The 12,872-nt window shown below is 46.5% G+C and overlaps 1 long non-coding RNA gene across 1 annotated transcript; it reads left to right on the forward strand.

Moving 5' to 3' along the window:
* The first annotated feature begins 8,429 nt into the window (after positions 1–8,429).
* On the forward strand, positions 8,430–11,596 carry LOC136992606 (uncharacterized). Its single transcript, XR_010884970.1, has 3 exons — positions 8,430–8,503; positions 10,616–10,696; positions 11,298–11,596. It is a non-coding gene; the product is annotated as an uncharacterized lncRNA (long non-coding RNA).
* The last annotated feature ends 1,276 nt before the right edge of the window (positions 11,597–12,872 follow it).

Consider the following 12,872-nt stretch of genomic DNA (forward strand, 5'->3'; position numbering starts at 1 on the left):
AACTAATATTTAATTTTCCAGCTCCCAGTAGTGCCGAGCAAAGGGGTGAAACATTTGGGGTTTGGCATCTCAAATTGTATGGAATATGCTGTTAAGATCTTGGCTCAGGCCGGAAAGCCGTGCTCTGATGGTGGCAGCAGCAGAGATGTGATCTTTAGAAGTGTCTTTATGGGCTGGGAAGTCGTCCGGCTCCTGCACGCTGCACTCTGGCCGTGCCTGGCCGCGAGCGGCGCTTAAGCGCTGCACTTCCTACGGTGCAAAATGGACTGCCTTTATCTTTGTGACCGACACCCGGGGAGGGGGTTGGCCTTGCAGTCAGAGCTCAGATCTTTACGGAGTATTAAAGAGCAGTTCTGCATCTCACGAGGGAAGACCAGAAGAGCCTTGGATCTTCTTGTGAAGGTGCCACTGGAGACAGGTTTCTCCCACAGGCTGCTTCCACCTGGTGGTAGCGGATCATCATCTCGGTGCCCGTCGCGCACGTGAGCCAGTGGCGGCAGAGGGGCCGCCGTGGGGCCCGCGAGCCGCTGCTGGGGCACGGCGCAGGGCGCTGGCGCCGGGGGAGCTTCGTGCCTGACCGTGGCCCTGTGCCCCGGCCAGCCCGCGTTGCACCGTGCGCCAACGACTGCCGCGAAAGCCCAGCGTGTGGCAAAGCACGCTGCAGTACAAGCGCAGCCGCAGCTATTTTTCTTGAAAAGCATCCGGGCTGGGGCCGAGGCTGCAGGGAGAGGGAAGGGGAAAGGGGGGGGCGAGACGGGCTCTCCGAACAAAATCTCAAACCTGAGGATCTAGCTGTGGGTTATTTCTGCTGCCTAAGGCTGCTCCCCTATCGGCTTGTCGGTTTTCCGCTGCCCGGTTCAAGCGCTCTGCCAGCCCGAGTTGCAGAGCAGCCCGCAGGTGCCTTTCTCATCTTTCCTTGCAAAGCAGGAAATGCCCAGTGACAGGAAGGACCATACTGTGTCTAGGGGGGGGAAAGAGGCACATCATAAAGCTGTGATTTCTGGACTATGAATATCACTTTGTCCAGGTAGGAGCCTGGGATAAGTGCAGGGAATAATGTGCCAGTCAGTCTGCATGAATTTTGGTCCTTGCAAACCAAGAAAGAGTTTAATTACTGTATGCAACACGTTGCCTTGGATTCTGGCAAGGAGAGGCGGGCGAGAAAGTTGCTACGCAACCAAACAACCAGCTGGTGAGCTGCAGAATCTGGGAGCTGGAAACTTTTACAAATAGGAAGAGTCTCACAAATACAAACAGGCAGGATTTTATGGTTGCGTCTCATTTTAATGTCTGTGAGCATCATGCTTCTAAATATATTTAGCAAACGATGGTGAAGGATCACAGAGATGTTGCCTCAGCCCAGGTCAGGTGCATGGTGGCAGCCTGTCTGGGGGCTAGAAAACGACAGGAATTTGGCTTTGGATTTGGTGACAGTGACATACTGTACATGCACCTCATAAGGGGTTTTAATCATTTGGGTCTTGGCTTGCATGAACCCAGCAAATAGAGCCCCCCTGTAGCCGTAGGGCTAGTTGGGGTCTGTCTTCACTCCAGTGGGAAAGCAGATTCCCCCTGAGGTTCGGCCCAGAGTCTGGGGCTTGCAGGTATCGCATGGGAAAAGAGGTGATATACATACATTTTGTCTGTTCCTAACTCAAAAGGAGACCTGGGACAATCTAGTGGCATTCACCAAAAGCAGGGAATGTGTTAACATGAACATCTGTGAAGAAGAATGGCTGAACTTTGCTGGCATTGCCTGTAAAAAAAAACATGGTCATCTCAAAGTAAAGACTGAGTGAGCAAAAAAGTCTGGTATTACTCCTCTTTTCAGTTATGGTTCTGATACTTGCTGTTAGCAGGGAGGCTTGTCTATCTTTAGTCTTGTATTAAAAAAAAAAGGAAAAAAAGAAAAGTTTCAGTGAAAACAGGCTTTTTTTTCCCCTCCCTTAGATATACACTAGCAATTAGCAAAGCTTGTTGGAAATAGTTTTAAAGGAGTTATAACTGAATTATGACAACAGAACATAAAACACAAGCTCTGACTACCACTTGTGCTATTTATCTGCTTAATAAATTTCAAATGAAGTGGGCATTCAGGACTGCAAACCAGCCCTGTACTGCCATCCTGTCCCATAAAGGCTGTAGATACTGTTTATAAACCCTGACTTAGCATTAATGTTTTGGAATAACGTATCACTTCTCATTCTGTATGACCACATAATTCATCCAAGGGGTTAGGCAGATTCCCTATATGGGAAGATCGATGTTTAAGGGACTGACAAGGAGAACCACAAATCTTTCATCAAATTACAGCCAGGGTGTTCAGGCTGCTTCTTAACACTGTTATTGATAATATCTAGACAGTAATTATCATATCAAGTAAATTATCATATCAAGTAAATTATCATATCAAGTAAATTATCATATCAAAGTAAAATATCAAAGCAGCAAAGTGATAATCATCTCCAATTCCTAGTGGATAAGCAACTAACGAGAGATTTAATGTATTGCAAATGCTGGAGATATAAAAAAATAATTATAAGGCTCTGAGAAAAATGGCAAACTGTCAAAGACTTTTAGGAAGAAGGACAAGGAGAAAAAAATGTTTTTCAAGTAGCACTTGTTATAAAGAAAGCACATAGCAGCAGCACATCTTTAAGCAGACGCATTAGAGAAATGCTACTCAAGCCTATCCAGTCGGTGTGTTTCCTTTTTCTATATGGTCCTTAAATTGTTTTTCAGCAAGAGACCACCATCCTTTTTCTTATAGGAAAGCTCATTTCTCCGGCCATAGGAAAAATGAGTATCCCTGGGCTGCTGGCAGTGTGGGATGCTCAGATACGGTGATGGGATTGCCCCGCACACACCGCTGGTGCCTTTCTGCCCAAAAAGATGTTTTAAAGTATCTGTTCCACCAAGTTAGATCATCCTGGAGGGGCGGAATGGGAAAAAGCATGATGATTTTTATGAATCAAAAAGCAGGCGATGAAACCGGCACCGCATCTGCCCAGGTTTGGGAATGGGGTTGGGCAGAGGGAGCGAGCGCAGGGGAAGCTGGGGGCCAGGTAAGGGAAAGGCTTGGTGGGACCTGAGCCCTGTGGCACCTGGGCCGAGGTGCCGGCCGCCTCGAGGAAACTCTGGAGAGGCTGAGGATTGGATCTGGGTGGAAATACAACAGTTCAGGGCTGGGGAGAAGGAGGTCGGCAGCAGCGGCACGAAGGGTGGGAGCCGAGTTTGTGTCTGTGGAGGAGATTGGCGAGACAGGAGCACAGGGAGAGAGAGATGCTGATGAGGCAGGGAGGGCCACCAAAAACATCACTTAAAGGAGTCAGCAAAGATCAGAAAAAAACCCTTATCTGAAGGAGTAAAGGAGAGACTTTAAGGTGGGCAACACTTTGAGAAGAACAAAGCACCCCCAGTGGAGAAGAAAGCCCTGGTTAACATGTCCTGGGAAGCCGTCACTCATTCTGGTGAGCACAGGGGAGAAATGCTGGACTGGGGTGAGTCTGATCTTCTTCCAAACACTGAAAAAAAAATCCTTGTTCCAAAGAGCTTACAGTCAAAGACAAGGGAAGACAAAGACTGATTTAAAAGAAACAAGAGCAAGAGAAACTTAAGTGTGTGCTATGCGCATAACATCATTAATTGTCAATAATAATTTACTTGACCTTGGCGCTGCTTCCAGCTCTCTACACCAGGACTTCCTCTAGACTGCAACATGATGACACACGATGTTGAAGTATTGTGTCAAGCATCATACGGTAGCTATTAGCTCAGTGCCGCATTGACATTCCCCATTCATTCTTCACGTGACTGAAACCTCATAGACTGACCGCCTAGACAGAGCTTGATAGGTGAACTGCATGGTGAACCTCGATGGCTTAAAAATGTTTAAAAAATTACTAATCAAAGGAGGAAAAAAGAGAGTTTGCAGAAGTCTGCAGATGGTTTTCTCCAACATTTTGTGCATTAAATATGTCATATTGACACTTTTTTTCTTTTCATTTGCCTTGGGGATGCTTATGGGAGCTACTTTGATAGGTAGACTCAAATACTGACAACGCTCCTTGTTTCTTCCTCAAGGACCTTGGTATTGCTTGTGAAAAAACTATCTTTATGAAACCTGAAGTGAACCATACTAGTATGTTTTTGGAACCTGAGTGTCACTGATCAGCAATTGGAGGCGCCCTTTGAAGCCCTGCTGGTAGGAGATACAGTGTTCATGAAACACTAAATATCCATAAAGGTTCTGGGGAGAAGTATGCATTGCCTGTGTCTTCATACGTGTAAAACAACCATACAGATGCATCTTGAGTGCTGGCATCCCTCTTAGCCTCCTGCAGCCTGTAGCTGACCTTCCTGCTTCGTTCTGCTCTTGCTGCAAAACTGAATTTTAACTGCATGACCAAGAAGCCTTGAAGTAAGGGCAAACACCAAAGTGGTAGGCTTCACCTTACAGATTTATATGCCTCTTTGACCCCTTTAGAAACATAATGTTCATTTCCTAATTAACAGTGGGATGTTGTTTTTTTTTTTAATTTCCTCTCTCTACGGGGAGAGACTTTGGACTGTTATATGATTGTGTGTGTGTGTGTGTGTGTGTGTGTGTAGCGTGTGCATGTGCAAGGGTGCAAATCACATGCATGTGGATATGTATGTCCACATATCAGCTGAATAATAGTCACAGACTGCTGCATGTTTCTGGTTGAGAAAGCAACACTAAAATGCACCTTAAACTGCTACCAGCCGCAGGAGAGGCTGGTGGTAATAATTAGTGTCTCTTGAGGATTCCTTCCACATTCCTGAGCTGACCTCTGAGGAGAAAAACTCTCCTGCAAGTGGCAGATATTTGGTGGAAATGCACTGATTCAAGGTTGTTTTTTTATTATTGTGCAAATGAACTTTGATAATGACGCAGTTGTAATTTTTCAGATTGAGATTAATGCCTTTAATGAATCTCTACTCATTCAAATTTATACTGAACAGCTTCTCTGTGTAACAAGTGAGTAAGAGGAACATGGTTCATTAAATAAGCTCCCTCCCATCCTAGTTCCTGATCATATAAATAAATCTTGCCAAGTTACTTTTTCAAGAGAAAAATATAGTACTCTCTGGATCTCAACCAGCAATTGTGAAATCAACTGTTTCCTCTTTTTTTTTTTTAAATACCATTTGTATCTAATTATTCTAATCAGAAATATGAGGAGGACCACATAGTTCTTTGTGAGGCTCGAAGAGATCTTGCTGCGGCCTCAAAACCCCGGGAAACCTAATGAAATCAAAACAATCCTAAATAATGACAGCTGAAGGGAAAGGGTTTCTTCTTTTTCGGAAAGGCTGCAGTTCTACAGGAAAAGGCTAGTGTTTTATCATGCTTTAAAATGCCATATTGGTAACAGAAATAACAAAATGGAGAAAATAGCTAGACTATCATCCATAAGAAAACAAGCAAATAATCAGGAAGCGTGCCAAAATGTCGCTCATGCAGGCAATTAAACATGCAAGCATTCCAGTCTGAATCGTACTGTGTGCTTATTTGCTGCTCTTAAGCTAGAATTAGAACTTGTAGATTTGAGTCCTGTATATAAAATAAAAACAGAAGTTTGTGCTTGAACACTATTTTTTTTTTTTTTGGTTCATATTTGGGAAGTTCCTTTTGAACTAGTTTCTTATTAAAGGAATGGTGGGGAGGAAGAAGGGCAAGTACTTTTCACAGCAGGAGATAGCAATGTACTTTTGTAGATGGCTTTTGTTCCAGTTTTGCACGTCTCCATAAACCACTGCTAGGCCAAAGATAATATTGCTGCTTGTAGAGAGGAGGCTTCTTTGGTTTTGGTAGCCCTAAGTATTTGCCATCAAGAGAAATGTTGAACCTTAAACTGAGTGTTTCCGAAGCTTCTGCTTACTCCGAAACTGGGGAGATTTTTCAGGACTTAGCAGAGACATGGACTGAAGGAAATCTGGGCTGGTGAATCATCTTCTACTGCCAAACTTATAAAATTTCATCTGGAAATAGCTACAAAGACAGTAAATATGGGCTCACACAAAGCTCCATTTCTAAAGTCACTTTTCAGAAGAACCTCATTTTTAGGCAACACTAGCCCAGGAAATAACTTATTACACTTATTTATAAGATGCTCATGAATAATTTACACTACATTAACTTGTAAATGTGATAGCTTTTGAAATCATTAAGCTCCAGTAGCTTGCTTTGTAAATGCATTGGCTAGGTCTCATTATTAAAAGCTAATTAGCTCATTCAGCTGGAACGTATTTTGCAAAGTAGTTATGCTAGTATTCTTCTTTATGTTACAACAGATTATATTAATTTTTAAAATATCCCAGCAATGGCATAATGGAAATATTTAATAATAAGGTTATAAAAATTCTATGTAAACAGATAATTGTATGAGCCCTTTAACAAGGTTTCCAAAACCTAAGTGAGGTATTGTGATTATGATTGTTTTTATGAACATATGATATTAGAAATCTCTCATGTATACCTTATTTATTCAAATATTGCAGGTTATACATTATACATGGGAAGGATATTTTCAAAGTGTTCATTTGGCTGTGTAAGAAGCTTGGGCATTCTGGTATTTGTTTAAAAAAAATCTCATTCCTAAAGTTAAGTTTCTAACCCATCTTTGGCATTAGAAAGGGTGCAACCACAGGTATGAGCAGTGTGCTACTGGGGGTGGTGAGGGGAGGGGTGACCCGGGAAGCTGCTCTCGCCTCCAGGCTCAGGGAAATCATGGTGGGCGTAAGTGATTTCAAAGTCATTTTTCAATTGAAAATGCTTTTTATTTTGCAGTTGGATTTTCATATTGAGAAAACATTCTGCATTTTCCTTCTGTGCTGCCCCACCGACCAGTGTTGCTCCTGCCACTGTGAAAAGAAAGAAAAAAAAATAAGTGAGAGGAGTCACCAAAGGCAAGTTGTCCAAGATTTTATTGCAAATAAAATCTCAGTTACAGAGACACAGCATTTCAGTTAAAAAAAAAAATTTAAACCAAATAGAGAAAGAATTTCTGAAGGGAAACCTTTAGCCTGAATTTTGCATTTGGAAGAGGCTGCTCGCCTGGCAGGCGAATGCCCCTGCCGGAGACCCTCACCCGCACCCAAGCTGCTCTCCAGAAAGCCTGAGCAGGGGTATCGCCGCAGCAGCACCGCAGCAGCCACGGGCACGTTTCGTTCGTGGTGCCGGCCCCACAGCCGGGTCCACTGAGACCCACGGCCGCAAAGCCCCATTGGCCCCCAGCGGCAGCCCCGGGGAGCTCGGCTTGCTCAAGGGCCACCCGTCACGGCACACCCAACCTATAGCAATAACCCTGGGACTTACTGTGAAAAATAACCGAGGAGCTGTTTTGCACACATTTTAAATTTCGGTATAAAGTGTTATACTTTAAATCAGTATAAAATGTTACGGGGCCCTGGTGTTTTGAGAAGATGCTCTGTAGGAAAGTCAATAGCCAGCTGGCATGGAAAGAAAACAGCTGGTTTGGTAATAATCACCTGTGTTATATTTGAAATGTATTTACTATGTAAAGTATCCAAACATTTCTTATTTCAAAATATTTTAGGTTTATACTTTCATCTCCCCTTCAAATTTAAACATCTTCAAAGTTCAATGCGTTTAAATCCCTGTTACCAGCTTTTAAAGGGATTAGGGTAAATAGCTTTTATTCTGCAGTCACAAAACTATTGCTCTGAAATACATCTTGGATTTCCTGCTCAGAAGAGAAAAGGAGGAATTTAAGTAATTTGCAGCAAAGCTACAACGTCTGCTTCTGTGCTGATGAATGTTTCCCTTTAGGAAAGGCCGTTCTCTTATTAATATAACATCTGGCTTTCATCTTGAATAAACACAACAGCTCAAAAGCAGGAGAAAAAGAGTAGAAAAATGTGAATTTTCCAGCATATCAAGCAGCTAAAAGGCCTAATTAACAGCAATAATATCTGGCAAGGAATGCTGCTGAAGAAACTTCCACAAATGAGTGTTTTGAAACAAGACTTTCCAGAGCTACCACTTGGTTGCCCAGAGAGCCAGAAGGAGTTAGATGACCAGAAGAACAGAAAAGAGCAGGGATTTATGATTGTGCGCAGGCGAAACAGCCGTTACCGGCAGGCGCGGGCGGGCTTCTTCGCTGCACTGACGAGGGCAGGGGAACGGTGCTCTCCCCGTGGGCTGCTCCGTGGTGCACGGCCCTTCCTCCCCGCAAGGCATTGCGCCGTACTCCCATAGCACAAATTGAGAGGTTCCCACCCCTTTTAAATTACTGTTTTTGAGCATTAGTGTTAAAAAAAAAAAGGAGGAGGGAGAAAAGGATTGTAAAATTTAGCCATTTTAGCTTTTTATTGTAAAAAAAACCCAGAAGACCACACAGGAGGGCAGGGTTTTGATAGCCATCCTAGAGGCCGTTTTTGGTCTCGGTTGTGGAGCGGGGCTGCAGCGTGCGCTGGTGCGCGTGACGGAGGTGCGAGCGCGAACCAGCACTCCCAGGTGAGGAGAACCTCTCCGGATCTCCCCTCGGGTCATATTAGCCTTTTCCTTTGCTGCTGGCCGCAGGCTGGTTTGCTCTCGCCCAGCGGTGAGGAGCCTAGCTCGGTGTGACGGACGGCGGTGGTTTATCCACGTGCTGGCGTTTCCGGGTCATTGTTCCGGCGGGATGTGCCTGGCTGGGGCAGGGCTCGCGGTGGGGCCGGGCGGACGTGTCCCAGTGGGGCCGGCGCGTGCCGCGGCTGGAGCTCCTGGAGCAAGGGGCTGGCGCAGAGCAGAGCTTGCGGCACCTCCGAAAGCCACTGAGTGAACTGCAGCCGCTGGCTGGCAGCCAAGCCTGGCCCGCAAAACCTGGCGGGCAGGAGAGGAGTTGGTAATAAATGCTTTTTTGTTTCAGTTCTGTTCCGTTTCAGCTAATTGCCTAGAGTTTCTGTTTAAAAGGCGCCATCATTTTGAATTTTTAAATTTAAATTTTTAAATTTGAATGCTAGCAAATCTCAGGTTTATTTCTCACTGGGACTTGTCTTTTTGGTCTGAAGGCCTTCTGATCTCTGTCATAAAACGTCCCGCAGAGGTGAGGTCCTGGGGAGTGCGCCTCGGAGCACCACCTGGCCCAGGGATGTGTTGCGCCTTGCTCACTTTATTAGGTCTTAAAACTCTGCAGCTTCACAGCATGCCCCTATAAGGCAAAATTCAATTTCCCTTTCTGTAGAAGGGAAAACTGATGCATAGACTCGATAAATTCCTTGCCCAAGGTCAGACCGTGTCGAGAGGAGCAGCAGGACTCCGACGAACACTTGAAGACCAGCCTGAGGCTGTGAACCTGCTCCATCCTGTTTTGATAAGGCGGGAAGTGGCTCTTGGCAGGAAGCACTAACATGGGCTCTCGGTAGCACGGGGGGGGATATCCTTATGCCCCTCTCCTTTCCTTTAGCTCCCTACACCAAACCTTTACATGTCTTGGTGGAAAATATTGTGGTTGAAGAATGACTGAGCTACCTAGTGCATGAGAGTGAATGGGTGAAAGTAAGTGTGAGGGGAGGAGTAAAGTTTTAGACATTAAAAAAAATCACTCTCATTGAATGTGCTGGCAAAGGCCTGTAGATATCAGTGGGAACAAGATCAGGCCTTGATGGTTTTTTTGCCTCTTAAGTAAAACCTCAGACTGAATTCTTTTCCTCTTGCATATAATCCTCTCAGTAATGCTAAAACATTTATTTCTGATGTCTTCCTTCTGCACAACAAATCGTTTTTCTCTTTAATTGGGAGAGGATTGATGTTCACAGTCCATATAGAAACTGGCTTTTTTGGCGGGGGGGGGGGTGAATGGAGAATCAAAAACATTTTTCTGAATGGTTTATGCAGTCTTTGCGGGCAGTCAGGAGGTTCTGGAGAGCCCAGCTGCGCTCAGGCGTTGCTGCAACGTTAAGGGCTTTGCGGAGTGCGAGCGCAGCAGCGTCACGGCGTCGGGGACACGCAGGCGACCCAGGCCGCCGGCCCGTGCGGGAGGGGAGACTCGTGGCGCCGGCATGGCCAAGTCTCAGCCGCGTCGCCAACGTGCTGGGCTCACCGAACACCTCCGGAGCTCGGGTGCGGGGCCGGCACAGGCCCTCGGGGTGCGTTGCCGGAGCCGGGCCGGCTATGGAGGCACACCGAGGAGGCAGCGTTTCCCGGAGAACCGAAGAGGTGGTGTTCCTCAGGGACCAGGATTTTAGAATCACAAATCACCTTTAAAATGAATAATCTTGGTGAAATACATAGTCCAAGGTAACGTGAGCAGAGGTCAAGTGTCAGTCATATGGGAATTTTAAGAGCAGATCATGAGGAAATTCAGGATAAGACCTTCAGCTCTTCCATTCATGTTTTTGACTAAGTGGGCTAAGTGGGACTTAAAATGTCCGCTCAGGAAATGGCACACAACTAAAACTACCCCCCCCAGTTTACATATCTCTGCGAGGAAGCGACCCACCCAGCCCTGGCCGGCGGCGGGGGACGGTGAGGAGCCCCGGCTGCTCCGCCAGCTCTCGGCGCTCCTCCACCACCTCCGGCCGGCAGGTGCCAAGAACAGCGGCGGCCTCGCGTGCTGCGCGGCCACCAGCCTCTGTGTTTTTCCAGGAGCGGCATCCACGTCCGGCATGTCGGCTGGCTCCCGGGAGCGCTTCGGAGCTGGCTGCGGAGGAGCTGTGCGACTTCTGGGTGAGGAGGCGTGCAGCCGCGGGTGGGAGAGCGGCCAGGACACCCGCCCGGTGGTGGGGGAACGGGGCTGGAGGAGGCGCGCGGCCGCGGGTGGGAGAGCGGCCAGGACCCCCGCCCGGTGGTGGGGGACCAGGGCTGGAGGAGGCGTGCGGCCGCGGGTGGGAGAGTGGCCAGGACCCCCGCCCGGTGGTGGGGGACCGGGGCTGGAGGAGGCGTGCGGCTGCGGGAGGAGGTTCGGGTTTCAGGGGCCGGGTGGGGACGGGCCCCGCTCGCGTCCCATCCCCGTGGCCACCATTTCCAGGTAGGCATTAAGAAAGCAGCTCGGTGTTTAAGGGTGGCTTGGTTAAAATAAGCCTGCTGTGAAGCAGCGCGCTTTCTGTTTGTTTTGCGTGCCGTTCCTCTGTGCGTTTTGGCCAACCGGCCGCGGACGGTCTCACGGCATAGCAAGCCCTGGTGCAACGCAGCTCCAGGCTCTCCCACCGGCACCCTGGTGGGGCGAGCTGGACTCCGAAGGACGCAACAACCCATTACCTTAACTACAGCTCCCCGCTCTAGGCAAACCCTCTTTATTCCCCTAATCCCTCCCTTTCTGCGAGTGCAGACAGTGGCAGAAGTATTGCAGAACGTCGTGTAGGAAGAGCCTGGCTCTCCCACTTGGGCACCGGCCTTTTCTCAGCAATGCCGGCTGTGGTGGACAAGGATGTCCAGCCCATGGCAATCCCTCGTAGCACCCCGTCCGCACACGATGCCTGTGCGCACCGCTGCGAATTGGCCCCGAGGGATTTCCAGGACGTTGTGAACTCCAGGCTGAAAGGACTCCTACTACCCCGGTGCTAATCTACAGCCACCTTAGCTGGCGAGTAATGCCACTGTCCTTTAAATAATGTGAAGAATAATACAATTTTCTGTATATGACCAGCTCTGTAGCTATAAAAGGCTTGTTTTAAAAACAGGTTTAAGTATTCTCAGTTTTCTTGTCAGATTTCTTAGGTCAGGATGCACTCTCAGTCACTGCAGTAACTGTGTGTTCAGCTGCCTGGGGAGGGTAGAGAGCAGAAGATGGAGCAAATTCAGGAGCTGAAAATTTTCAAATGCAGATCAACTTGCCAAGAGCCCAAATCAATGTGAGAGAAAACAGATGCAGCCAGTGGGGAGAGGGACTTCACTGTCCCAGCCTTTACCTCCAGCTCCTAAACAGTCCCTTATATAAAATCTTACTCTTACATTGTGCATGGTCTAGAATATCATAAAATTGTCTAGAAAAAAATTGTCTAAAAAAGATTTCCACAGATCAGGAACAGGCGCATTTTATCAGTGCATGTGTTCCCATTGGAACTCATTTTGTTTTAGGTATCTTTAAATGGGAGTGAAAATGATACAGATGAGACCAATCAATGCAACGAAACTGTTTTCAGTGAACAGGCAGACAGTGGCCATTTAGTATTTTTCCCAGTCTGCTTAATAACAATCCCTGGTATAACATGCTCTACTTCTGTCATGTGTTAAAATCTGTGATTTTGGAGAAAACAACATGCAATCTATTTGAGCCTTGAAGGGTTTCAGCAGTGTTCAGTTTGTTCAAATTATCAGATGTATATTATTTTCTTGCAAAAGAAAACCCTTATCCTTCATTGCAGAAGGATATTTTACTACGTTCAGAAAAACTGAACTGGCTTTCTGCAAATACCATGTGGCTTTTGAATCAGGAGGAAATAAAATAACTTGGTATGTTGTCATCATATCACAACAGGGACATTACGGTTGCAGATCACAAATTCTGGAGTTTGTTCGTTTGCATTGAGTATATTGAATTTGCGATACATTATTTGTGGCCCTCAGTGTGCTTCTCAGTCAGAATTACACCCTAATTCAGAACTAACTGTGCAGGCAATGGCAACCTGTGTGTGTTGTATGTGCCTAGAAACAAATGACTTCTTAAAATGTCCATATAGCTACGCATGGGTGCTATAAATGCAAGCTGCTCTGGATGTGTTATGCACTGCTAACTTGCCATTTTATATTAGCCATGTTTCTCCTGAGAAGCTACTCCTCCATTTGAAGAAGAAAGTTAGGGAAAGTTTTTCAAGTCTGAACGATGAAGGAATGTGAAATTTTCTGCTTATCTAGTCCTCATGTCCTTTTGTGCATGCCTCAGTAACGCAGGTGATGATGGGGC

Source organism: Apteryx mantelli, chromosome 9 (genome assembly GCF_036417845.1).
Source record: "Apteryx mantelli isolate bAptMan1 chromosome 9, bAptMan1.hap1, whole genome shotgun sequence".
Lineage (NCBI taxonomy): Eukaryota > Metazoa > Chordata > Aves > Apterygiformes > Apterygidae > Apteryx > Apteryx mantelli.